Here is a 27,044-nt window from a genome sequence, read left to right as displayed (position 1 = left end):
ACATTACTAATAAAGTTCTTCTTTTTTTTCTTAAGTGCTAATGAGCCATGAAAATAGCCAAAAGGAGGGAGATGTGTATACCCCATGATAGAAGACTGATTCCAGACAGCTCCAAGATTCTTTGCATTAATGAATTACTGTAATAACAGAGTACACCTTTTGTGAGCTTCAGGGGAAGTGAGAAGGGAGGGTAAAATATTAATAATACATTTACATCAGTCTGGTTTACAAAGTACTTTATTCATAGCATCCCTGTGAGGCAGAATAGAATAAGTATTGCCATTCCCTGTCTTATAGATGAAGAAACAGATCCCTCAGGTTATGTCATACCCAAGGTTCCATACCTCTTAATGAATATGGACCTTTTTTCTCCTGGAAAGTGAGACAGCAATAAATTCTCCCTTAAAGCATTAGGTGCCATTGTACATGCCAGAATCTTGGAGCCCTTTTCCTTTCTAGGGTAAGAATGTTATTTTCAGAGGCCCTGCCTGGCATCAGGGAGCTCCCGAGTGGCCTGTGTTTGGCCTCTACCGTTGCCATCTGTGATCACTCGTGCTGTGCTAATGTGATGCTGCTGAGTTATGTAAGAGGAGCAGTACCCTCTGGGGAAAATCCACACTGTGCTGCTCTATGGAATAGTAAATGCAGGACAATCAAAAGCAGGAGGGGACGGTCCTGCCCTGCAGCTATTTACTTAAAACTCCAGCTGCCTCTTCCTATTTTCTCCTGAGCACACTGTGTGTTATAGTGGAAAGAACTCAGACCCAGTCTGGACACCAGGGTTCAAGTTCTTTCCAGCCTCTCACTAATTGTGGAATCTGGGGCAAATCACTTTTCTTCTCTAGGCCTGTGTTTCTTCCTGTGTGAAATTAGTTAGATGGCCTCCAAGGTTCCTTTCCACTCTTAAGACTCAATCCTTAGGATCAGATGAACATAGTAAGGTTCCTTCCAGCTCTGATAGTGAGTGTTCTATAATTTGTACCCTTTGCTCCATATAACCTAGGTATTTTTCCAGGAAAATTAAGAGGGTGAGAGGAAATAAAAGCCTTTGGGGGGGTCCTTTCTGGCATTCTTTGCCCACCTCTCCTATTTTTTTTGTCCCATTTTGCCTAAAGATTTAAAGTATAAAACTGTAACAGTGGGCTAGCAGGTAATGGAGTTTATGTTGTGGCCCCAAAGTGCCAGAGTCCCTTTTGAATTAAATCATTAGGTTGCATATGTGAGACCAGCCCCTAACCACATAGCAGTTATGGGATTTGGAGATTGGTCTTGAAAATGCTTGTTGGATTGGATTCTTATAGTGGGTCATGGGCACCAATAGATCAGAGAATCCTAGAATGTCAGTACTGAAAAGGGACTGTCCAATCTAACCCCTTGTTCTCCAGAGGCCTAAAGAAGGGAGGTGTGGAGAGCGTTTTCTTCCAGAGTAAGAGAGGGAACAAAAGACCCCAGAGCATGGATATTTCTAGATTCCCAGTTAAGTGTTCTCTCTGCACTATATCAGACTCCCTCACCTGCTGTATGCATGTTGAGCTCAGCGCTCTTGGTCAGTAAAAGTTCCTCATGATGATGCACTCAAGTCTCAGTGATAAAGAATTTGAGAGAGTCTGTATTTCAAGCATCTTTCTCTAGTTACTCACAGGTTCTTTCAGCCCTCTGGTGGTTTATTTGGTAGCATTACATAATGAAAGGAAGCCAGCCTTTCATCATTTCTAGCATTCAGTCAAGGCAAGTCTTAAAACTGCCAACGATGTTTAAAATAAATCAATACCGTAAACTACTGTGATGAATTTCCCAACTTTAAAGGAATTTCCATTTCAGTTAGAGGTGCCAGGGGAAAGCTATAACTCAACTAGCATTATACAAAGGTCAGATTTTCTATTTTGCTTCTTTGGAAAAGAAAGTGTTATCCAGAGACTGACAAGAGCTCAGAAGGGGCCACCCAAAAGCTACAAGCCACAGAGAAAGATAGAGAAGTTTCTTTTAAGATCTCTTTTATGATATTGTACAATATGAGTTGATTGAAGTTCATTTAATAACCATGTATGAAGTGTCCGCAATGTGCTACTCAAGGAAACGTTTCCACAGATCTCTAATCTCATTCTTCCAGTGGGTCTAGATTGCAGCCCTTCCATGCCCTCTTACTCTGTAACAGTATCAGCCATGTCCTGCCATAAATCCTTTGTAGGGTAACCACCTAGTGTGATAGGGGGCTCACCTTTAGACCATAGGGTTTTCTACAGCTCTGGAGTGGAAAGAGACCTTAGAAGTCCAGTCCCTCTCAGCCTCTTGCCATTTATGGATAACTATGATGCTGTCACCTAGCCCACCTCTTTTTACAGTCATACATGTTTCCAATGACAACTGTTACCCTACTTCTGCTCATTTCTTTGTTGGTTATGTGTAACAGTATTTGTACCCACCATGCACCTTTCCATTGCCCTGTGGGTAAGCCAGAACTTCAGTTCTTTAGAAACTGTGGTAAATCATAATTCTAAGCCATTCAGTATCACCAGAAGAATATTTATAATTAAATATTTCATTAGAAATGACGCTTTTCTATAACATTTTACAAAGAGCTTTCCTCATTATAGTCTGGTACATTCAATAGTACAAGTATGAGCTCCATTTCATAGATCGGGAAACTGAGGGTCAAAGAGATGTTAACTGACTTGGAGAAGGTCACACAGTAAGTTACAAAGTCTTCTGACCTCTTTAAGCACCAAGCCACACGGTCTCTGACCTTAAGAAGCTCACAATAGCCATGGGGATACAAAACATGGTAAATATGTAGTAAACATAAAGCAGAATAGAAGATAGTAGTATCATAATGCACACAAAAGTTTATTAGATCTGAGAGAAGAAAGATCATTTCTTGACTGGGTGAGGGGGAAGGAGGAAAAGAAGGAAATCGGGAGTACCTTCCTGAAGGAGATAGAATTTGATCGGAGTCTTGCCACGAATTGAATTTCAACTGAGAAAAGGTTACATTCTGAATGTAGGAAATGGATGAAGCAAAACTATGGAGCCAGAAAACTGACTGTGTGTATGAAAGATGGCCAGTCACCCAATTTTGCCAAACCACAGTATCTGTGGTGGAAAGTTCTGTGAGATAAGGCTAATTGTTATATAAATGGTACCGCTGAATTCCAAAATCCTCCAGTGTCATCTTATGTGCATTTCAGGTAGGGACTCTGGCTTTGTGAGAGTTGTCTTGGGCTTTTTGAGCTTCCATTTTTCTGCACAAATGGGAAGTCATGGATGAGTTGGCTTTGCCTCACTTTTTATCTCTTCTATTCATTTGGAAAGTGGTAAATCAAACTGGCCTCCAGTTGTTTCTGTATTTGCATCTAGATGTTCTTAACATGTCCAAGACATGTCCTAGGAAGCAAGTCCAAGGCTGTGAATGGGTGTGTAGTACTTTCAGCTTTTGGCAGATTATATCAACATCTTACCAGAAAAATCCAACCTTGCACAAGGCAGAAAAAGAACCAGTGGTCACAAGTGAAGAATTCTTTGTTGTTAGTAACCAGCTGGGATGACTGGTTCTAATGAGCCAAGGTTAATGTGGGACAGACAGCAATCCTGAATGTAGAGGATTGTGAATAAGCCACACCCCAAACTAGCAGCTAGCTGGCTTTTTTCCCCCTTCAGGGACTAGGCCTACTCTCTGAACTGAAATTAAGAAATAAAATTTACTTTGAAAATAAAATAAACTGAAATTTAGATGTGGCTACTACTAGTCATCTCAAAAATATTTCACTACCCTGAAAATCATAGGCATATTTTGTCAGCTAAACAGGATTGGAAATTGGATTAGATGATGTTGAAGGAAGGGTCCCTTCTGACTCTGCAGTCAGGATCCTATGATGTGACCTGACATTAACCTTGGCACTCACGTTTTTGGGTTTGAATAACTTGATCAGGGCTAGAAAAACTGGAGTTTACGGAGTCTTGTCTAAAACTTTGCAAGGGCTTTTCTATCCAATTTATCAGGAATTCCTGGGAGTAGCTCCCCCTCTTTGTCAATGCCTACAGAAGGGGAAGTGGTTTAGCTGAGTTTACTCAGTGTTAGTGGCAGAACCAGGCTCCCCTGACTTCTAGCTTACAGCTCCAGCACAATCTCAGCTGTCCAACCTTGTCCAACCCTATGATTCAGTCTTAGTCAAGGTCTATGGTCCCCTGCTTTGTAACATGAAACCTCTTCCCAGGACAGGCTGGTCTGTTTACTACGCCCTGCTTTCTGCTTCCTCCCCAGCTAGACTCTACTTAACATTTATTCTTCAAGGCCAGGTTACAACCCACTTCCCTTCACCTCCCTTAGGAAACCTTTCCAAACCCATAAACCTTTCCAAGCTAAAGCCCAGGGCTTCTGACTCCCAGTCCAGGTTGGGTAAGTCATGCTTAATAGTGGCCCTTTCTCCTCATTATTTTCTCCCTTGGTACATTAGCCATCACCAAAGTCTGCAAAACAGGTGTGTTTGCCTATGATGAGGCAGCATATGGTCCTTGGAGGCACTGAAGCCTCCTCTCTTGCCTCTAGTGCCTCTAAAGAGGATGAGGAAAGGGGCGGCGGCGGCGGGGTGCGGAGAAACAATTTGACTTTTCTCTACAGATGCCCCTGGCCCTGGGGAGACTATTTTCTGTGCAGTAATAATACTTTTAAGATTCTCTGGTGAAAGGAACTAGAATAATACAAAAATCTTCAACCATGAATTCTTGATTCCCTTTTATGTTGCTGTGGTAGGAATCAGTTGTTCTTGAGAGAGAAGGGAAGCTTGTGGTGAAGAGGCCTAGGAGGAGAGCGTGAGGGGGTTTCTTCTTTAGCCATCACTCCCATGCCTTCTTAAATAAACTTCCTTAATGGAAGGCAACAGTTTTCTAGATTTTGGAATCCTAAAATTATAGGTTGTTAGAGCTGGAAGGGATTTCAAAACATCATATTAGGACTAAAAGGAATATCAGAACTAAAAGGGAAGATCATATAGTTCAGTGCCTTCAAAGATAATAAGTAAAAGTTCATTTATATAGAACTTTTCAGTTTATAAAGCAGTTTACATACATTGATCCTAACATCCTTGTGATGTAGGTACAGTTATGACTAATCTCTTATTTCAGATGAGGAATCTGTTACCCAGAAAAGGGGAAGTGACATCCCATGCTAAAAAGTAATAGATTCAAGGTTTGAACCCAGGTTTCTTGACTATCCAGTTCATTAATTTATCTGGGATCAAAGTCAGTCCTCAACTCACAGATCCCCACATTAGTCTGTTTTATTCTCCGATGTTAAGTTCAGGCCCCATTATACATCTCCATACTCCTTTGTGGCCAGCCATCCCTCCTTGCCCCTTTAGATAGATTCTGGTCTGAGTTTTATATCCTGTGCTTGCTGGGTAGGATTTGTACTTGAGTGTTTGCTGTCCCTATTCTGTGTAAACAGTTTGCTTTTAAATGATAGATGACCATGTTGGCATTTGCATGTGCACTCTGCTATAATTTTGTCTTTTAAGAGTATGTCATCCTTTTTTCAAGGGTGGGAGTGAGCTGAAAATGAGCAATGTGGTGTCCTGTCACATGGACAGGGCTTGGGGAGCAGGCTCTGGTTCTGTCAGAATGGGACTTCTGTCATTCATCTTTTATACTCTTATGTAATAAGTTGGAGCCATGATTGCATGCTGTTTAAAAAAAAATCTCCTTAAGAGCCACTTTTATTGCAAATTGTGGGATGCTATTTATAATTCATGCCAGCCGGAGAAATAGGATAGAAGATGGTAGGCCTGTAGGTAAGAGGGATAAATCCTCTATCTATTTGTCTTTATACTCTTAATGGCCATAGTTTCAGAGGTGATTAAAATCAGAGCTGATCAGGACCTGAGAACATAAAACATTAGAATATAGGATGTCAAAGTCATCATTAGAGATAGTCTGTCTAGTCAACTCTTGTTCCTTTTCTAAAGGGGGGAAATGGGCTCCAGAGATAGGAATTGGCATACTCAGGGTCACTCAAATTATCGAAGGCCAAGGCAGTAGTAGAACTCAGCTCTCCTAGGGTTTAGGGTTCTTTTTTTTCAATAAACAAAAATCTGTTTTCTCTCTTACCCATCCATCCCCCACCCCCAGTTGAAAAAGAAAAAAAAAGAGCCTTGTAATATCTGCATAGTCAAGCAAAACAAATTCTTGCCTTGGCCCAATTAGTTTTATCCAATATACAGTATACCTCTTGTCCCTCATCTCTCTGTCAGGAGGTGAGCATGAGTCCTTTGAACTCAGGATTAGTCATTATATTGATCAAAGTTCTTTTCAAGTCTTTCAGAATTGTTTGTCTTTACAGTATTGTATAAACTGTTCTCCAGGTTCTGCTCACTTCACTCTGTATCAGTTCTTAGAGTTCTTCCCAGGTTTCTCAAAACCATCCCCTTCATAATTTCTTACAGCACAATAATATTATATTCACATGCCAATATTGAGCACCTCCTTATTTCTTTGCCACCACAAAAAGAAAAAGCTACTATAAATAATTTTTGTACATATGGGCTCTCTGCCTCTTTCTTTCATTACTTTGGAGTATAAATTTGGTAGTAGTATCATTGGATCAAAGGGTTTAGTAATTGGGTGGGGACATGGTTCCAAACTGCTTTACAGATTGGCTAGATCAGTGCACAGCTCCATCACCAGTTCTTGAATGAACCTAGTTTCCCATAACCCCTCCAACATTTGTCATTTTCCTTTTTTATCAACTTTGCCAGTCTGATGAAGATTATTTTAATTTGCGTTACTCTGCTTAAACTTTTTAATTAGTTCCATATGTATCTTGGAAATGAGCCCTTTATCAGAGAAACTTAGTGCAGAGATTTTTTTCCCCCCAAGTTATCTATTTTCTTTCTAATTTTAACTACATTGTGTATACAAAATTCAGAATTGTTCATTATACCTTCTGTGGTCATCATCTTCCCCCAATCTTGGAGGAAAGTTTTCTGTCCTTCACCTAGAATTTGCATGCGTGTGCGTGTGTTTGTGAAGCAGCATGGTTTTGTAGAAAGAGTACACTGCATTTGAATTTGAAAGACCTGGATTTGAAACCTGCTTCTGCATTTTGCTTTTGGAGTCTCAGTTTTCTCATCTGCAAAAAGGACATAACACTTCATGTTCTCAAGGGTATGGTAAGGGTCAGGGTAATAACGTGTAAGAAGTGCAGTGGTTGAAGGAGTTGCTTTAGTGGCAGCACATTTCCACTCTATTTTCTAGGGATTATTTGAGGATCTGAGCTCCAGTCTCAGCACTGTGACTTACCGACAATTATAGAAGTACCAAGTCTCAGTTTTTTAGTCTGTAAAGTCAGGGGTTTAGATTAGAGGACTGACCTTCAGGGGCCCTTTCAGCCCTAAATCTGTGATCTTTGTAGGTCTGTTCTCCTGATAGTTTCGGATCCCCTTGACAATTCACTAGATCTTATTTTGGAGAAGCATCCCCTGGGGCAGGCCAGTTTCTGACATCAGTAAACACTAACAAAACACCTACTATGTATAAACTAAATGCTGTGTTGGTGTGAAAGTACCATGGAGAAAAATTTCAGCTAGTCAATGGTAGGAGAGAGAGAGGCCTGACTTGAAGTCAGGAAAACCTAAATTCAAGTCCTACCTCACACTTAGTAGCTTGTGTTAACCTGGTCAAGTCACTTGCCTCATCTGTAAATTAGGGATAATAAAAGCACCTACTTCAGGGTTGTTGTAAAGAACGAATGAGATAAAATATATAAACTTGAAGCACTATATAAATGTTTTCTCTTTACTATTATCATTGTTTTATGTCAATGTAAGGGAGAACCTTAATAATTAGTACTCTTCAACAATTGAGTTTTTTCTGTGGAAAGTGAGTTCATTGTGATGGACGGGTGGGTATTCAAGTAGGAGTTGGGTGCTCATCTCTAAGGATGATAATAGAGGGGAATTCATGTTTCACATAAGGAGTAAACTAAATGATTTCAAAGATTCCTGCCAACTCCTGGTAATACAAAATTAAGACGTAATCTCTGACATTGTCTTCAGTGAGCAAAACAAGACTTAAGAATAAATGACAATATGGGATAATACGCCTTTTGTACAGCCAAGATCATAGGAGATCAGAGAAGGGAAAGATTCTTGACTGTAGAAGTCAGTGAGGAGGTGGTATTTGAGTTAGACCTTGAAGGAGGAAGGAGAAGGCATTTCTAACTGAAGAGTGTAAACAAAGGCACAAAAGTAAGAATGCCTGGGATCAGAGAAACTAGTTTAGCTGGAGTAGGGACGTACATGTAGGGGAGTCATAGGAATTGGTCTATGTGGCTAGATTGGAGCCAGATTATAAAGGGTGTTGAATGCCAAGCTAGGAAATTCAGACTTGGTCCATTGAAACTGTGGCATAGTGGGAATGGGTACTGTATTTTGAGTCTAGAGTGTTGGCCTTGGATTTGTGCCTGGCACTAGCTGAGTGACTAAGGCCAAGTTATTTGGCCCCTTTTCGCAGATGAGGAAACTGAGGATCAGAGAGATTAGTAGCATACAGCCTAGCTCACAGTTAACATGGAAAGCACTTGAAGGTTTTATCAAGCAATATAGATATATAGAAATATGAATATGGTTAACAGTTTTTGAGCAGATGGAATAGCATGTGCAAGGATGTGTTTTAGGAAAATTAATGTTATTCAATAGAGTTCATCGTCAGGATCCATGATACTAACAGAAACCTGGAACCAGACAGATCTTCTGACACCTCTTCTCTCTCCCCACCCCCAGCTTTGTCCCTGGGCCTCCACAGAGCTGGTCCTAATTAGCGTCCCAGGTGTCCTACTGATCGGATCCACCATAGGTTCTCCAATGAATGGAGAGAGGTCCATAGAGCAGAGCATGGCAACCTGGGGTAAGACCCTGGACCAAACAGGATGAAAGAGGTGGACGGCAGACATCCAGTCTGGGGAGGGAGAGGTGCGATGGGCCATCTCTGACCCCAGAGTTCTTGGGATGAGAAAAGAAACTGAGTGCAGTGGAGTGATGGGGATTGAAAGTGTCATGGAAACGGCCCCTTAATATAATGAAAGGAACATGGACCTTAGAATTTGCTATATAGGATTATAATACCTGCCCTCATTAAACTCACAGACTAGGGAAGCTGAGATGCGATGAGACAAATACAGGTTAACTATCATGCAATAAAAGATTCCATGATAGGTTTAAGAAGAAAGCAGCATTGTTGGCCAGATCTTTGGGAAGGCTTCATGAAGGTTGTGCCATTTAGTTTCACATCTGGTACTTCTGTTGATGATGCTTGATATCTTTTTCTTTTGGAATTTCTACCTCTGTATCTCTTCATACAAAATGCGTTCATTATGTTGGTGTTCTTGTTCTGCCCATTTCCTTCTCAGCATTTCTCTGGCTGTCCTTGAGGAGGATGCTGAAGAGTTATGTTCCCCTGCAGCCTCTCACTCAGACTTTAAAGGCTGAATAGGAATTAACAGAGAAACACTTCCCCTCTCTACACTTTCCTTCTCTGTAAATGGAAGATGATCATATACTTGCGTTGTCCCCCTCACAGAACTAATGTGAAGATCTATGTCTGTGAAGGATTATGAAAATGTTTGTTGTTGTTGAGGGGCACTGGAGTATGCTGAGCTTAGCTAGAGGGCCTCAGTTCAAGTCCTGTCTCCACTGAATACCAGCTTAATAACTGTGGGCGAGCCATTTCCTTTATGTGGGGTCTTGTGAGGAGAGGGCTTTCCAAACTGCAAATTGCTCTATACATGTGAACTGTTCTTCTTAATCTTCAGGGGATAGTGGGGAGACATTTTCTAGTTCTCATTTGTTTGGCCAGATCAGCCTAAGTCTAATCATTCTCCCATGGAACCTCATTGACTTATTCTACAGTCCCTCCGCACAGAGATCCCAAAGCCCTTTAGCAATTATAGCCAACAAGTTGAAAGGGACTTGTATGGTTGTTTCCAGCCCAGAAGGTACCTGCGGGTAGTCGATGCCCTGCCGTGTCCCGGTCTCTCTTCACTCTCTACAGGCACAGGTTTGTTAGTTTGTTTTTCTCCCCAAAGACCATGAGCTGCCTGGTCACCTTTAGCCCCTTGGCTAGGAATAGCATTGGGATGTCTGTCTAGTGGCATTAGGCCCCAGAGGCCTTCATCTCCGAGGCACCTTCAATAAGATCACAGCCTTTCCCCCAGAGCCAGTTCTTTGCTAATTACAGGAGCTGCAGCTGAACCCCTCTCTCCCTCTCTCTTGGGAGCCAATTGAAACTGTCTGCAGATCCCATTTCGTGGGCACACTTCCTAAGTTGAGAAAGGGAATTAGTTAAGACCAATTATTGCCATGGCCTCTTCTCCAGTAGTTAATAACACCGATACCACCACCGGGTCATATGTCTGCTACACTTTCAGAACATCACCCATTTTGCAGATGAGGAACCCTGAAGTTTACAGGTGAGAAAACGGAAGTCCAAAGAAGTTAGGTGACTTGTCCCATCACCTGACTTCACTGGGCTTCTGGCTCTAGATGAGAGCTCAGATTCCCTTCGTTTCATCATTTCTACTTTAGACCTGTTAATTTAACCTAATTTAACCATGGTAACAGCCAAGTATTATCTCCTCCTCATCTCTGGGAGTCCCAAAGAGCCAGAGACCCGGTAAATCAGAGGCGGAGTCTGTATGTTTGGAGCTTGTATCTACCATCACAGTGACTCACACATGTGAGAGTCCTGTTACTATTGGCCATATCATGAAATTCGAGTCTAAAGAGGTTAGAAGGATGATATAGAATCTTAGTGCTGGAAGGACCTTTGGGGTTGTCATTTACAGATAAGAAAACTGAGATCCAGTGAGAGGCAGGGGGCTTGCCCACAGGACATCGTAGTATATCCAGTAAGTGGTAGAGCCAGGATTAATCTCCAGGTCACCTCCTGCCATTCCACTTTGCCACATTGATTTGTGTATATTCTCCGTGATCCCAAATTGGAGTCACTGGCTTTTGGTCTCCCAGGTATAAGCCAATATCCTTGTGGTTACTTTTCTTCTCTTTAACTATGTTGTGTTCAACCATTTTCCCCAATCCAAGATGACATTCCTGAGCCTGAATTATTGTACTGTAACAGAGGAAGTAACTTGATCCCTTCAAAAGAGTCCATAGGCCGACCCACTCTAGCTAGGTAATGAAAATGGGATGATGTTCATGTTCCTTTGGGGGTCAGCACTACAGCCCTCAGAAAGGAATTAGCTTGAGAAGCTGATGAGGTTCATCACTTTATGTGGTTATCGTTTGTCCTATTTTGCTAAGTGTTCTCTGGCTGCCTATTTTAACAAATAAGCCTTTCCTTTTAAAGTATAGTGTGTACTGCCTGCGCTGACTGAGCCAGACAGATGTCACCATGGCAGCTCTCATTCCAGTCATCAGCCAGAGTAGTGTGGCCATTTTTAGATGGTAGAGACATGAAAGAAGTTAGAGATTCATTAATTGGCCAAGGATCCCCCATGGAAGTTAAGATGCTATCTCAGTCTACCTCCTAACCTGCTGTTAGCTTGTTGTTCCTAACTATAGTAGATTCCAAATTAGGGAAAAGTTCATAAATTAAGCCACTTTGAACTGAACCTTTGAAGTTGGAAGCAGCATCATGTGATCAGCTCCCCTCAGATGGTATGTCTCCAGCCCTGGAATACCTTCTCTCAGTCTTCCCCTCCCTCTGCCCACCCCAGCATCTCTACACATGCATCCTGTTTACATTAAAACTCAGGCATCGTCTTATACATGAAGCCTTTCCTGAGCCTTCCAACTGCTAGTGTCCTTGCCAAATTAATTTGTACTTAGCAGTTTTGTATGTATTTGTATTAACATTCTATTTAGGTTGTATACATTTTTATATCTACTTGTCTCTTCATTAGAATGTAAGTTTGTGAGTAGGGATCTTTTCCTTCTTTGTAATTGTATCCCTAGCACTTACCATAGTGCCTTACCAGGTACTTAGTAAATGCTTATTGATTATAGATACAAAATAGTCATAAAGGAAGGAGGACACTTGGAGTTGAGGAACCCAGAAAAATCTCACATAGATGTGTTTTCAAGGATGGAGGGGGATAATATGAAGTGGAAGAGGAATGAGTCTGGAAGGCTTGAGGCCAGGTTGTAAAGGGCTTTAAAAGCTAAGCAAAGGAGTTTATATTTTACCCTAAGCAGTGAGGAGCCAGCCAATGGAGTTACTTGACTAGGGGAAATGTGTAGTCAGATTTGTGTTTAAGGAAAATAACTTTGACAGCAGCATGGAGTGGAGAGAGACTTGAGGCAAGGAGACAGTGAGGAAGGTGTTGCAATGATCCATGTGACAAGGGCCAGAAATAGGGTGGTAGCTGAGTAGAGAGAAGAGGTCAGATGAGAGAGCTTCCGTGGGAGCTGACGAGGTCACCAAGAGAAAGTAGAAAGGCAGAAGAGAAGAAGAGGGCCCAGGATAAAACCTTGGAGAACACCCATGGTTAGGGGGATGGTATAGATTAATGAACCAGCAAAGGGGACTAAGAAGGATCGTCCAGACAAGGTAGGAGAGTAACCGGGAGGAGGAAGGGGTAGTCAACAGTGCCAGATGCAGCAAATAGGGCCAGAAGGATAAAAACTGAGAAAAGGCAGTTAAAGCAATTAAATTAACATTTAGGATTAAGAGTTGTTGGTATCTTTGGAGAAAACAGTTTTAGTTGAATGATGACATCAGAAGCCAGATAGTTAAGGGTTGAGGGAGGGAGGAAGAGGTAGCAAGTATAGACTTTCAACATCTTTTTCAAGGAATTTTTCTGAGAAAGGAAGGGAGAATAAGAGGATGATAGTTTGAGGGGATGGCAAAGACTTTGGTGGGTTCCTTGACTATGTACTTCCTCCACTTCAACCACTTCTCAAATATTTATTGCATACTATAAGCTCAGAACTGAGCTAGGAATTGCATCCACGCTGAGAGATTTTCCTGCATTGCCGCTAGCAGTGTAGGATCATAGTTTTGGAGCTGAAAAGGATCTCAGAAGTCATCCAGCTTTAACCTTTTATAGATGGGGAAATAGGCCTAGAGAGATGAAATGACTTTGCCCTCAAGGTCACAGAAGTAATAAGTAGCAGAGCTGGGATTTGAATGCAGGTCTCAGGAGTCAAAATTCCAGTGGTTTTTTTTTTTTCTGCTGTACCATAGTGCCTCGAGGCCTGTTAGATTAAATACTTCCCTTTAGGGGTCATCTAGACTGGTGCTTCTCAAAAGGAATGCCATGAGTTTCACCAGGTATGCTAGGAACCCCATGTGTGAATCTGTCTCCCAACTCTCCTGGTGCTTGCCAGCTTAAACATTCAGTGTGCCACAGTTCCTTATGAGAAAGAACTATACTATTTTGTGAGCAAAAGTAGTTTGCGAACCACTGGTCTAGACCAGCCTGCCAGATACTTAAATGCCTTTTCAGTCTTGGCCAGACTCCTTCCCCAAGCAGTTGTACAATGTAGCATAGTCCAGAGAGCACTGGATTTGGCATCACGATGTCTGGAGACCAATCCTGCTACTCAGCAGCTGCATAATTCAGGGAAAGCCATTTTTCAACCTCTCTGAGGCTCAGTTTCCTTATTTGTAAAATAATTTTATTCTTTACCTCGGAAGGATAGTGTGAGGAAAGCATTCTGTAAACTAGACAACATTGTAGAAATATGCGTTACTGTTATGTAAAGGCCCCAGAGTACTTGATGGTCTTAGTTCTCATATTCCTCAGAGGTTAGAGTGGGTCCCTGTCAGCAACCTGGAAAAGATCCAGAGAGAGTCCCACAACACATTGGGTAGACCCCTGATAAGGGAAATTTATTAGAGTTCATGGTTAAGAGTCTCACAGGATGAGAAGGCATGGATGGGCTCAGAGGGAAGGGGGTACCATCAAAATCAATTGAAGTATTTGTGCCTTCTCCTGAACATACCTGTGGTAACCATGTTATCATCAGGCCTTGACACTGACCTGGTCCCTGATGTGGCCTCTTCCACTCTCTAGGCCTAAATTTCTCTGTCTCTGAAACTCGTTTGAGCTGGGGGTTCTTTTAAACCCTGCCATCCCCAATATTCTGAGTATTTAGGGAAGGAGCTGTGGTGTGGTAAGAAGAGTTCTGGATTTGGGGATCTGATGACCTGGGTTCAGGCCTCAGCTCCACCTCTTGGCTAGTTTTGTAGTTTGGATCAAAGCACTGAACTTGTTGGGGCCTCAGTTTCCTAACCTGTAAAATGAGGACTGTACTCCTGTGATGGCTTCATGTTGTTTCTCAGTCATTTCAGTCATGTCCAACTCTTTGTGACCCCTCTTCTGGTTTTCTTGGCAAAGACACTGGAGTGGTTTGCTATTTCCTTTTCCAGCTAATTTTACAGATGAGGAAACAGGTAAACAGGGTTAAGTGACTTGTCCAGGGTCACACAGCTAGTAAGTGTCTGGGGCCGGATTTGAATTCAGGAAGATTAGTCTTACTGACTTCAGGCCTGGCACTCCATCAAGCTGCCCCGACTTAGCTGCCTCTGATGGCCTCAGTGGCCTTGTAGGGCTGTATTGAGAATTCGATGAGGGAACTTATGCAATGTACGACAGAAATGTCAGTTCCAGCTGTGAAGGGAACCTTGTGTAACCGGTCAGACCCTCATGCATCACAACCTAAAGCTGACTGCTGAACTGGATGGGGAAAAAGACCAGAAAGTTTGCCCACCATTCACAGTTGGAGCTACTAATTTAAATCAGGTAGGTGGCATTGATTGTCTTAACTTCTTTCAAGTGGCAAACAGGCACCACAAAGCAGAGTCAACGCAGAGAAGTGACCCCCTACCTCCCTGCTCCCGTGGCATCTGAGCTCTTTCAAAAGCAAAGAAGGCTGCTTGGTGCCACTTGATATGCCCCTCTAATATCTTGTTCTAGTGATCTGCTTAAATAATATGCCCACCATCCTTTTGGGAGGATCCTGAGACCATCTTTGAAAGGAGATGGTCCAGTGAAGAACATTGAACAGTGGGAAAGGGCTATAGACATTCCAGGCCCTACTAAACAACTCAGACATTAGATTGTTGGGGTCTAGGGGTCTAGAGGCTGGCCATCCCTCTTTTCAAATAGAAGGTCAAATAGAAGTCATTTCCTTGACTCCTCCTGGGAATTCTGTTAATTGTACAAGAATATGGGGTTCTTAGGGGTAGAGGTTATTAAATTTCACCTTTCTGCTCTTGCCCAGTTATCTCAGGAAGTAGGGAATGAATAGCATCAGGAGTAGCTTGTATTCATCTTGCACTTTACTGATAATATATTTGATCCTCACAACGCCCCCAGTGAAGCAAATAATGCAAGTATTAAGAACTCTGTTTTACATCTGAGAAAACTCAGGTGGGGGAGTGGGGTGTGGGAATGGCTTGTGGAGCAGGATTGGGAAGTAGCAGGACAGTAAAACAGGCAGAGCAGAGCAGGCCCTCCTGGCTCCTAAATCCAGCTGTCCTTGTGACGTTAAGCAAGTGGTTGCCCGAACTACCCTTTCAGCTCTAAACTTCCATGACTGAATCCTTGTCCTGCCTTTACTACTAATCCTGTGACTTTTTATTCTCTCTCAACACTTACTAGTTATGTGACCACTTCGCCTTCCTAACTCGGAAGTTCCTCACCTCACTGGTTGTTGGGGGTTGAGTCCCCTCGAGGCTGTGCCAAGTGCTGTATTTGTGGGTATCATTGATTAGAATTCTGAAAATTACTTGAGGCTACCTGGTTATTAAATGTCAGAACTAGATCTTGGCCCAGGCTTCATGATTTTTACCACTCACTACCTCATTGTTTTAAATGAATTAAGAGTTTTCAGAAGTAGAATAAACCTTGACTTAAGCAGTTAAGTAGCTCCAGCTTTGTTTTTCTGTAGGCCAGAGGCTACCACCACCAAATCCAATTAGTGTAATTTAAGTTATACCTCAATTGAAGAACCAGCCCTCTAGTCAGAAAGACCTGGATTCTAGTCCAGCCTCTGCCACATACCAGCTACATAACCCAGGACAAATCACTTGACCTCTCAGTGCCCCAGGAAACTCTGATAATCATCACTGATTGAGGATGTTCTTTTTATGACCAGTTGTTTATTTTTTCTTGTGACCAGTTTAAAAAAAAATCAAAGTTAATATGTTGAGCCTAGAATTTGAAGAGTCAAGTGATTGTCCAAGCCATGAGATCATTTAAACCCCAAAGAGAAACAACTGCCTGGAGGAGATTTAAGAGAAGACAAGACTACTGTTTTTAAATCATGGAGAAGGAAGATCATAGATGACTAAAGAATAGAAGTTAAAAAGAAGAGAAAGGATTTCAGGTCAATTTGAGGAAAATCTTCTAATTAAGACCATCTAGGAATGAGATGCCCTGGTCTCAGGGGACTATTTCCTCCTTCCTGGAGGTTTTCAAGCAGAGGCCAACCTAATGACAACTGGTCAGGGTTATTGCAGACAGGGGTTCCTGCTTTAGCTGGTACTTAGGCTTTGCAGTTTGAGAGATCTCTGAAAAGACTCTGGGATCCTAAAAGAATGTGCAAAGCGAAATTGTGGAAGATCCAGTCAACTGGTAATTAGTAAATGTTGCTAGAGGTGGATCAAGGAAAGACCCATCCTTGCCCCGAGCTTTTTGGATCTTAGAAACCTAAAGGCGTTAATCTTAATTTCTCACACAACTTTGCCAACCTTTATTATTTTTTTTTTTGGAGGGGGGAAGGCTGGGCAATTGGGGTTAAGTGACTTGCCCAAGGTCATACAGCTAGTAAGTGTGTCAAGTGTCTGAAGCCAGATTTGAACTCAGGTCCTCCTGACTCCAGGGCCAGTGCTCCAAGCCTTTATTCTTAATGGCTAATGTGATCTGTGAGAGTTCCAGTATACAGGAATGTGCCCCTGAGGAAGGGGAACATTGGGCAAACTAAGTATGGATTCCAAGGAAAGAGATGGGCTATCACAGGGTAGTGAACTCATCACTAGAAAGAAGTGTTTAAGCTAGGAATGAATGGCCACTTGGAAGGATGCTTTTGAGGAGATTTCATCCTTGTGATGGAGGCTGGGGCTCTATGAACACCTTTGAAATTCATGTGCTAATGTCTTCCTAGGTTGGGCTTAGGGTTTTCACTTCATCTGAAAATGTTGCATTCCCTCTCTCTCCCCCTTCCTCCTGCCACACCCTCTCTCCCCCCACCCCACACACACACTCTTACTCTCTTTATACACCTCTCCTTACTCTCTTTATACACTTCTCCCTCCTTTCCCACCCCACCCCCAGACTTGAATGGGCACTGCACCACCCCAGAGACCATTCAATCTGCTGTGAGCTTTCTGCCTCTGCTTCAGCATGTCCCTTACTCAGGCACATGTTCCCCCAGCTGATCCCAGGCACTGATGAGAGCTCTCCCAGGCATGTCACGTGGAGTTAACAGCAGAATAGGATGCTGCAGATGTTTGCCAGAGTTCTGCTATCTAACATGCAGAGACCACCTTGCCAAACTCATTTCCTAGGCTTACTGCATTATTTGTGTTTATTACCAGAAGATAATAGAAATAGTTGGTCTTGCTGAATGAAAGAGCTAAAATAAAGGCAGCCAGTAGCCAGCAGTACAAACACTTCCCCCGTGTTCTTCCTGGGCCCCCATACATCCTCCCTTGAGTTACTCTCTCTGCCCCACTCTCTCCCCTTGCCTTTTGAGGAAAGGACACTGTTAGCACAAGTAGCCCAACCTCTATCCATTTGATCAGAAATTGACATGCTCATTCCCCTTGGGAATCAGCAGGGAATGATACAAAGAGTCAGGATGGGAAAAAGCAGCTGTGGACCCTAGTTTCAGCTCTGTCACTCAATCTAGTATAGTGGACAGTATACTAGAAGCCCAGGCTTGAATCTCCACTCTGCTACCTGACCACCTGTGTAATCCGTGACAAGTCCCTTCCTTTCCCTGGGCCTTATTTTTGAATTAGTTGGTATCTAAGGGCTCCTATAGCTCTGACTCTAATGATCCCTAAGTCACTTGATAAAAAAAAGGTGTTTTCCAGTTCTGCCTGGTGATGTTAGACACGTAGGTATTCAATAAGTTCTTTTGTATTGCTGCTTCCAAACACATGTGCCTTTGCCTTCTCCCACACATATGAAGAGCTACAGCAGTATCTTTATTATCATATATAAAATGCTTTGCACAACTGAAAGCATTATAGGATAGAAATATTTGCTGCTATTGTGATTATCTTGTCACATGTTATCTCATTTGATTTTTACAACAGCCATGTTGAAATTGTACCAGAAATCATTCTCTCCAAGGTATGGTTCTCTAGGCTTCAGTGGCTAGATGATCTCTAAGGTCCTTTCCAAATCCCGTGGATTTCCTAAGGTCATCATGAATGGCTTAGAAATAGGATTCAAGACCAGCGGTCCTTCCATTGCTGCATGCTGCCTCTGTAAATTTTTCAAGTTGTCATCAACCAAAGTGGAGAGTGAATCCAAACCTACTTATTTTGGTTTCTCCTTTATTGGTGTCTTTCAGGTTGACTTCGCAGGGACCCACAATCTCTTCAGTATGTGCATAGAAGGAGGCAGAGGATCTCAAGAAGTGGCTGGGCGGATGATGGGCGCTCTCCGGACAGCTGGATCTCCAGCTATGTGAAGCTTTTGTTTGGGGGGTGGTTGTGGTTTTTTCTGTGTTTGATTTTTTTTTCCCCTCCTTTCAGTTTTTCTTTACCTTTTTTGGGAAGCCAATTGAGACTTCAGAAGAGCAGAAGCTATTCAGATGGACAGGCACCAGTTCGTTTAAAACCAATTGAATATGGACACAGCATATGTGTACTTTTTTTTTTTTTTTTTACAGATGGGGTGGGGGAAGGATTTTTGTTCATCTTCTTCCCTTTTTTTCTCCTTTTCCTCCCGTGTCTCAGTCCTGCTTTTTCAAACAATACAGCTCGTTAAGAAAGATCCCTTTGTCCAGCCTTTCACCATCAAGGGCATCAAACCCATTCAAGGGCAGAAGGACTTTTCCTAAGGGTTTCTTCTGCTGGTGTGGAGCAGAGGGCCCTTCCTCTTAAATCCTTTCCCTAGGTTAGTCAGGAACTGTTCTGGCCCAAGGATGATCATTCCTGTTGGATAACTAGGGAGGGGAAAAAGGCCCTACGTGTCTTCAGTCCTAAGTGATATCCAAATAGCCAGCACTAACTTATACCATAACAGAGAGTAAGAGATACAAGAGGCAGGGAATGTGCTGGGTCAGACCTGGAAAAATATGGGAGGGCCCAGTGCAGGGTTTGGGGGAGGGTGCCCCCAGTCTCATAGTATTCTTTGGTTTCCAGGAATCCAAACCTCAGGCCATAGTCAGGAATTGGATCTCCCCACTGTTAGGTGATTTATATACATACACACTGTCTCTGCTTGTTTGTCTATCTCTGTCTCTATCACTCTTACTCTCAGTCTCTCACTCTATAGTGAGCTTGTCTCCAGACTGAGTGGAGCTAAAAGGAGGTTGTAAAAGGATTTTCCTGTGCCCATCTTTATTCGTGTGTTTCTCCTGCAAGGAGAGAATCAGTTGTGCCAAATCTTTGCTAGGAAGGTAGCCACATGGTGGTGTTCTTAGGCTAGTCTACCTGGTGCCCCTTTTAGAACCAGCAGGAGAGGTGGGGTGCTTTCTAGAAATGGCCCAGTTGTAAAGAGTCTGCCAGCAGCATTATCATAGGATGGTGGGGACAGGCAAGCTGAGGCTAACCCAGCCGGCCTTGACAATACATCACTTCCTTGGCTGGGTACATGCAACCCCTGGGGCTTGGCTGACAGAAATCATCCTATGCCTTGTTCCCGGTAGATAGTGGTGAAAGTAAAGTCCCCACGAGGGACCCTATCTCAATTGGAGGTGTTTTCCATAGGAATGTACTTGCTCTCTACAGAAGAAAAGGCCCCACTTAATTAGAGAAGCCCATTTGCCAGCTTAGAAAATGACCTTCAAAATTGCCAGATTGTTGACTTTTCTTTGTGTGTCTGTATATTTTCACCCTCACTCTTTCTCTTCCTACCCAGTGTACTTGCCACCCCTCTAGGGTAATTTCCCCTTGCATTTATCATTTTCTGTCAGTATGATCAAGTGCTAAGGTCAAGTTTTTTGAACGTACACCATTGTGGTTCCTCTCCGTCTCAGTGGCACAAGCATTATATACCCCATTATAGCCAGGAGTGGGAAAGGTGACTGATGTTAAAGGAAAAGTCTTTTTTTCCCCCTTTTTTTCCTTCTTTCCACCTAAAGCTAGGGAAGATTGACCAGGGATGAGGAGGGAAGATAACTGACAGGGACAAGGAAAAGACATTTTTACTATTTCTCCATCTCCTTTGGTTTGGCAGGTTCCCTCTAGCTGGCATGCCCAACTTGGGACCCTGTTTTCTGTATCTGTACAATTAAAAAATATCTATTTTCCCAGTTTCCTGATGGGATTCTTCTAGCCTTCAAATACTGAACTTGTTGTGGACAGCTAGCTTCAGTTAGCATGATTCAGCAGCCCCCTGCCCCAAAGTTGCAGGGGTCACCTGGACCCAGACCCCTGCTTGGCCTTCCTTAAGGCAACTCTTTTGTTCTGGGTATGACTCTTTGTTTCTCTCTCCACCTTTTTAGGAAGACAGCTCCTTATATCAGTATGGATACACACTGCTCTTGAAAGTGTGATCTGGGAAAAATCCTAATTAAGGTGAAGGCTGCTTCTCTGCCCCCAAACCTCTTTTCCCGTGGGGCAGACTTGTCTCTTCATTCATTAGTAAATGGTGAAAAACAGTCCCGTATTTCAGTGCCACAAATTCCCCCTTGTCTGCACCTCCCTCTCCCCCCAACCCCTGCACAGGAATCCCTGATGAGGGTTCAAGGGCTAATTTGTTTTATTTAAAGATTGGTTGGAGTTTGGGGTGATTTTGTTTTCCTCTCATCATCTCTTCTTCTCAGTTCTGTTTTGATATTCTTGTAGACTGTCCACCTCTCCTGACCTAGACCTCTTCTCACCCTTTACTGACTCTCAGAATCCCCCCATCCTTCCAGGTCACAAAGCTCCACTTCTCAGACATTCTAGTCTACATGTGAGAAAGGTGGCTATGTCTGGTGTTGGGTAGGCAGCCCACAACCAAGGGTTTTGAACTCTTCAATCCTTGGTCTCCTAGCATCGGAAGCTAGCCTTGCCCTCCCGGTTTTGATCCAAGCATGGGCCAGGACTCCTTTGACCCTGGCTCCAGTGAGAGCCATCTAGTGAGTGCCAAGGACCTGCCTTCCACTTGTCTCCCTCTCCCTCTCTAGAAACCACATCAAGAAGGTGCCAGGCTAAATGTTTTTCTGTGCTCTCCTCTGCCCATAACCAGAAAGGCAAGATGTTGAGGGGTCTGAGCTAGATAGAGTTCATCAGTTTGTAATGTGACACAGTTAGGCACTCTTGAAGCAGTTAATGATTGTTCATCCCCTTCACCATGCCCCTTCTATATTCTTCTTCTTATTCTTTTCCCCATGCCAGTGTCCTATCCCTGAGTGACGTTGCTCAATTCTAATGACTATGGCCAATCCCATCCTAGACCAAGAAGTAAAACCTTTCCAGGATTTCAAGAGCAATAGATATTCTTGGCTGTTTCCTTACTGTGCAGCCCTTCCCCTTTCCCCACTAAAAATCCCTTTTGGCAAACTGGTAACATTTCGTTACTTTTCCAGGAGTCCATAGAATGGACTTCACTCTCTGCAGAATAGATAATCATAAAGGGCAGGCCAGCCAAAGGCCCAAGCCTGTATCTTCCCTGTGGAAAGCAGATAGGACTTCCAGGCTAAACCTGTTTCTCTTAAGGCCAGAGAATCCCAGAGACAGACCATAGTGCCTTATGCTGGAAACTTCCAGCTTCACAAAGTATATCACACTTTTGTCTTCCTCTCTCCTTCTTCTTCCCCTGTCTGGTCTTCATCTCCCTTTTCTCCTCCACGCAGCTGTCTTCCTCATCTCCTTCCTGTCAGTGTCTGTGGACGCTTTTTTATTTTTCTGGGCCCCTTCTAGGGGCAGACTTTTCTGGTGTTGTGTTCTTGGTTCTCTGAACTGTCAGGAAGAGGCTCTTGTCCTAGGCATAAGTAACTGAAATTCTCATGCTAGTGGGAAGACCAGGCTTTTGCCCTGTGACCTGCCTCGCCATTTCCCACACCTTCCAGAGGACATTGGCTGCTCTCTTAGAAGGACAGGGACAGGGACCTCCACTTGGAGGGAAGAGCTTCGTTTGCAGTCAGGCCCTGCTGTTCTCCTGTTTCTACCTCCTCTCCATCATTTCTCTTTGCTGATAGTGCTGCTGGCTAAGATTCCTTACCAGGGCACATCCCCACTAGTGACGTGAGTTGGGAGAATGTCAACACACAGGAATGTGAGATGAGCCCAGTAGCGCAGGCTGGTGTTTAGGAGTCATCAAACCAGGTTCACGTGGCACCCATTGGCAGAGATCATGAACCTGGTTCAAAATAGACTCAGTTACCACTTTGGGGCATTGGGGACAAAGCTCTGGCTCTTGACAACCTGATGGTCGAGCCCCATTTTGTTGGCCCCTCTCTCCCAGCCCTATAGATGGAGCAAGTGTCTTCCTCTCCACCATACCCTGCCTCATGCCCAGAGCTGACTTTACAAAGTCTCTCCTCAAAGGAATATGATTCCCAAGGGGTCTAGGAGTGAGTGTATGAAATTGTTTACTTTTGAAATGTCCTGTTTACAGTAAGGAGAGGCCAAACTCCAGGAGCTGTGGGTTGGGACTTTCAAAGCACAGGGAGTTTAAATCCTTATTAAACACCTAGTGTCCTTTGTGACACAGCCAGCGGTTAGCCTTGGGAGGGGTGTTGTATTCCTGTCCCTCTCTTTTTCCCCGCCTGTTTGCAAAATCCAGAGGTGCTAGGACTAACAGGCCAATAGTCCCTTTCCCAGGTCTTCCTGCCTATTTTGTGTCTCTCCCCTCCCTCCTCCTTTCCGAATTTTTAGCTCCTTAACATATCAGATGTCTCCTTGAACCAGAGTGCTTGGAGCAATAAGGTGTTTTTTGTTTTTTGGGTTTTTTTTAAGTAACTGGAGGAAAGTAATGTCCCTATGGATCCTCTTCCTCAATTCTGTTTTGTTTTACTTTTGAAGTCTCAGTAGGCAGGATCTTGTCTGGGTTTAAGCGTGCCTGGTACCAGAAACAGGCACAAACACCACATCTTGCCCCTCCTCCAGGCGAGCAAATCCCCAGGCTGAGGGAGCAGGGAATACTGCTGATTTGTTTTGTGGGCCTCTTACTGCACACTGCCAACTCAGCTCACCAGCCTGGCCTGGGGATTGTGCCTTGCCTGGCATTGGCCAAATCTATACATGTCCCCGGATCCATGCATCAAGGCTGGCTTGGGATCTCTTTTGCCGTTGTTTGCCCAGCTTCCCCTTTCTAGGCCTCTGGTCCAAGATCAGACCCCTGATTTTGTCCTTTTCCCATACTTCCTTATGTCAATGAAGTTGAACCATCTTGCAAATAGGAACCCTGAAAGCCTCAGAATGGCATCTGATTGATGATCAGAATGGATAGTGTTAGTAAGGTAGACAGATTACTGGCACTTGGAAGCCACAGCACTGAATCGATGACCATGCCTCTCATCTTGCCATGCCCAGGGATTTGGTTAAAGGATTGACTTCAATGTATGATTTTACCTGTTAACAGCCCCGTAGCCTGGTCCCAAGCATAAAGGCATAGCAAGCCTTGTACATACTCAGAAGAATAACATTAGCTAAGTCTTTATGTACACAGACATCAAAAGCAGTAGACTTCTTGCTGGCAAGCCCCCATACATTACACTGGTAGATCTTGGTGCCATTGGTTTCAGTGTGACATCAGTAAGGCTTTTAGCTAATTCCCTTAGAATTCTGACTCCGGAATAGCCTGTCCCTGCCCTGGGTTTTACCGGGTGAATCAATTTTTCTCCCCACTCCTCCCCCCTCCCAAAAAAAATCAATTCCACTCAAACATTTAGAGCCCCAGCATCGGGGGTGGGGGTAGGTGCCCCACCCACCCTCTGTAAAGTTGCCTTACAGGCAGCTCAGGGCCTGGCGCTTCCACAGCACTTTGAACCCCCAGGACCCCCTTCCCCAGCCACAAGAGAGATCGTATAGAAAGTGGAAAAAGCAGATGGCCATGTAGTTAGGGGAGAGCAAGAGGAAAAAGTCATCTTCACTCTTCAAGACTCCTTTCCTAAAGAGCTTCTGGTTAGATAGAACCTTTTGGCTCCTTCGACACAGTGGACAGGACAGAGATGGGCAGGTGTGAGGGAAAGGCTTAAACCCAGGCTCAAAGTTAGTTTAAAATACTAGTTAATAAATCTATTTTTCTGGGTTGTTTTTGTTTTTTTTTTTTTGCACAGAAGCTGGTAATCTAGGACCTACGTGTGAACAACTTTATATAAATATTTTTTGTACTCAGTTTACTTGGGTTGGATTGAAACCTTGTATTTAAGTTCCTCGAACACTGTGGATCCCCTGATGTGTATGAATGGCAGACACTTTGTAAATTAAGAGACGTTTGTGTGAATAAAGCTATTTGATGGGGTTGAAGAAGTCATCTGTGATTTCAACGGGTCCTGCAACTTGTGAATTTTTGGTGGTAGGGATAGGCCAGGACTCAAAGGCCCCCATCCACTCTGAGCCCTGCACGTACCTAGTGGGTACAGCCTTGGAAAAGAACACCACAGCCACCCTGTGAGACCATCAGTCTTGTCTTACAGAAGAAGAAACTAAAGCCAAAGATGGGAAATACTCGTTCAGAATTTAGCAAGTCAGCTTCGAGTAGCGAAGCTCTTCTGTGTATAGGGAGCTGGATATTTAGACTTGCAGAGCCAGAAGAACAGAGATTAACAACTTAAAACGTGACTCCTGGGAGGTTGTCCGCCCCTGTCCCAGGACCTCCACCAGAACTCAATATTGGGAGGCTAAAGTTTCAAGGGCTTTTCTGGATGTAAAGGTAGATTTGACAAATAGAGGAGGGATCTTTTCCTCACCACAAAGAAAGAAGTCCACCATAGTTAACTTTTCTTTGCTCTTCCAGAAGTAAACTCTTGAGGACATAGGAGCACGGTCTTTTGATCTATAAGAACTTTCTCCAAGGTACCATAGTCCTGCACCTAAAGTAAAGTGGCATACAAGCAGGGCTGGATTTTGAACCCAGAGCCTCTGACTTTGTAATGCTACCTCCTGATCATCTATGTTAAATAAGAGAATGGCTCAGTCACCAGGGACATTGGATCACAGAAGATTCAGAGGTGTAAAATTAAAAATGACTCATTTATATGTAGCATTCCAGGGTTTTACAAAAATGGTTTCCTCCCAGCAACTCTGAAGTAGGACCTCAAAACAACACAATGTCAAAGTTGGTTGAGACCTCAGTGATAATCCATTTAAGACCCCTTAATTCCCTTTTTGCTTGCTGGTGGGTCTCTTGTTCTGAACTGCAGGATCTGGGAGAACTTGGTAAAGTGACATTTGGGCCTTAAAGAATAGGTGATATTTTAATCATCAGAAAAGGGGGGATGTAGGAATTCCAGATGGAGATGGTAAAATAATACAGTGTTTGAGGAATTAGAGTGAGAGCTGGGAAGGACTTTAGAAGCCATCTAGTATAACCCACCCCCACTCACACATTTGAGGATGAGCAAACAGGTCCAGAGAAGTAATTTGTCCATGTTTACACCAGTATAAACTGGCAAAGCTGAAATCTAAACCCAGGTTCATAATTCAAAATGGTATAAATGGCAAAGCCAGGATTCAAACCCGTCTCCTCTTACCTTCACGTCGAGCACTCTGACCAGTCTGGATATAGGGGAGGATTTCTGTAGGGAAGGAGCAGGAGATGAGGTTGGAAAGATAGGTTGAGGTCAGGCTTGGGAGCTTAGACTGTATTCAGTCTTAATGATGAGCCAGCCAGAGGGAATGTTAAAGGAGCTAAATCTTCTATCACCCTTCCCAAATTGGGGTTGGGGAGAGAAGCTGTCTGGGAGATGCCATGGCTTTTAAATGGAACTAATCACCCCCAGCCCTAGACTTCAGTAGAGCTCGTGGTGTGCTTGATGGGCCCCATTACTATGTTTTAGGGAGATAACAGGGCCTGGAAACAATTCAATTGAAGCAAAAAAAAAACATTCAAGTCTTTGGAATGTGAGTTCGAGAAAAAGATAAGATTCGTCTGGGAGTTCTCTAATCTGTAGGGAGAACAGGCCAAATTTGTAGGCATTCCAGATCTAGAATAGGGGAGGCGGGGCAGGTGAAGGGTGGGGCTCCACACCCTCTCCTGGCACAGAATTCTGCTTCAAGAGGTGATGTGACCAAAAAGACTTGCCACCTGGTCACAAGTTGTGCTTAGTTTTAGGAAACCCAATTAAGGATTGTGACAAGCTGGACCATCTCCAGAGGAGGGTGAATAGAATGATGAGGGGACTGGAAACTTATTAGTTAAACTAGGAATATTTAGCCCGAAGAAGACTTGTGATCTTAATGCTGTCAGGGAGAAGAGTAATTGTGGGACTTGTCCTGCTTAGCCTGATAAGAAGAAGGAATCAACAGATTGACTTTCTTTTCTTTTTTCTGAGGGCAGATTTAGGCTCCAAGTAAATTTAAAAAAAACAAACTTGGTAGCAATTAGAATATAAAGTCTAAAAGTGGACTTCCTCACGAGGTAATGAGCAAAGGCTGAATGACCACTTATTGGGGATGTGAATTAGGTTAGATGGCTTCTGAGTTCCCTGATTGTGACATCCATAAGACCTTTAGCTGATTTCCTTTAGGGCTCTGGCCCTTCAAGATAACCCACCCCTGCTCTGCATTTTATAATGTGAATCTCTTCTCCCACCACACACACAAAGCAAGTTTTATTTATTTTTAGTCGAGGAAAATATGTAAAATAAAAGCAATCTTTCAGGTATGATATGCACAATGGTGTTTGTTTCTCTTAAATGGGAGGGTGGAGGAGTGGTCAATATACATTTATTCATTCAACAGTTAACAAGCACTTATTAAGC

The 27,044-nt window shown here is 43.3% G+C and overlaps 1 protein-coding gene across 1 annotated transcript in view; it reads left to right on the top strand.

Moving 5' to 3' along the window:
* Positions 1-24,588, top strand: part of STK35 (serine/threonine kinase 35) — a 50,757-nt gene extending 26,169 nt beyond the window's left edge. The window contains exon 3 of the mRNA XM_036750387.1: positions 18,537-24,588. The gene's annotated coding sequence lies outside the window, so the exon portion shown is untranslated. The remainder of the gene's footprint in view (positions 1-18,536) is intronic.
* The last annotated feature ends 2,456 nt before the right edge of the window (positions 24,589-27,044 follow it).

The sequence above is a fragment of the Trichosurus vulpecula genome, chromosome 3 (genome assembly GCF_011100635.1).
Source record: "Trichosurus vulpecula isolate mTriVul1 chromosome 3, mTriVul1.pri, whole genome shotgun sequence".
NCBI lineage: Eukaryota > Metazoa > Chordata > Mammalia > Diprotodontia > Phalangeridae > Trichosurus > Trichosurus vulpecula.
Note: the sequence above shows the minus strand (reverse complement) of the source record. Positions and strands in the feature narration are given on the sequence as shown.